A 734-nucleotide genomic window follows, 5' to 3' on the forward strand; every position below is an offset into this window, starting at 1 on the left:
ATGTAATGTTAGTCTTTATGTCGCGGGTGGTGATTCCACCCCGTTGCCACACAGCTTTGATTCCCTTGTCGCCATTGCAAGGCTGACCCTTCCGAGTCGAGAGTTAGCATTCCCTTCCTCCCGCAGTACGGCGACACGCCCCTGCACACGGCAGCGCGGTACGGCCACGCCGGCGTTACGCGGATCCTCCTGTCGGCCAAGACCAACGTCGGCGAGATGAACAAGGCAAGGGCAGGCGCCTTCGGTTTTTTCGCATTCGATTTATGTCAGAGAGTTTCAGTTTATTGAAATAAAAGGCAAATAGCTATAAGCTTTGTATATGTATTCTCTTAACGTATAGTGGTTCCTTGACTTTTTAAGATACATTATGTGTTTTTTCTCCAGTGAAAGCCTATTTTTGTATATAGCATGTCAAATGTGTGTTTGTATCGTGTAAACACTTTCTTTGGATTCCACTAACCATCGTATGTAGTGTGTTTACAGCAATACGCTCCCAAATATACAAGAATCCTCTATAAATTTAGTTTTTATCCATTGCCAATAAAGTACGTCCCTCTAACAGAACGGCGACACAGCCCTGCACATCGCGGCCGCCATGGGGGGAGAAAGCTCACCAGAATACTGCTCGAGTCTGGCGCCGACCAGACGATCAAGAACAAGGTGCGAATGCAGGCCCTCGCGAGTGGCGGCCACGAGGGCCTGGAATGCTGCTTGCTCGCTTTGATCTAATAAAT

At 48.2% G+C, this 734-nt stretch overlaps 1 pseudogene; it reads left to right on the top strand.

Annotated features, from left to right (window-relative positions):
• The window catches only part of LOC119590479, a 7,850-nt pseudogene that overhangs the window by 2,255 nt on the left and 4,861 nt on the right, over positions 1-734 (top strand).

This window comes from Penaeus monodon, chromosome 27, assembly GCF_015228065.2.
Source record: "Penaeus monodon isolate SGIC_2016 chromosome 27, NSTDA_Pmon_1, whole genome shotgun sequence".
In the NCBI taxonomy this organism is placed as follows: Eukaryota; Metazoa; Arthropoda; class Malacostraca; order Decapoda; family Penaeidae; genus Penaeus; species Penaeus monodon.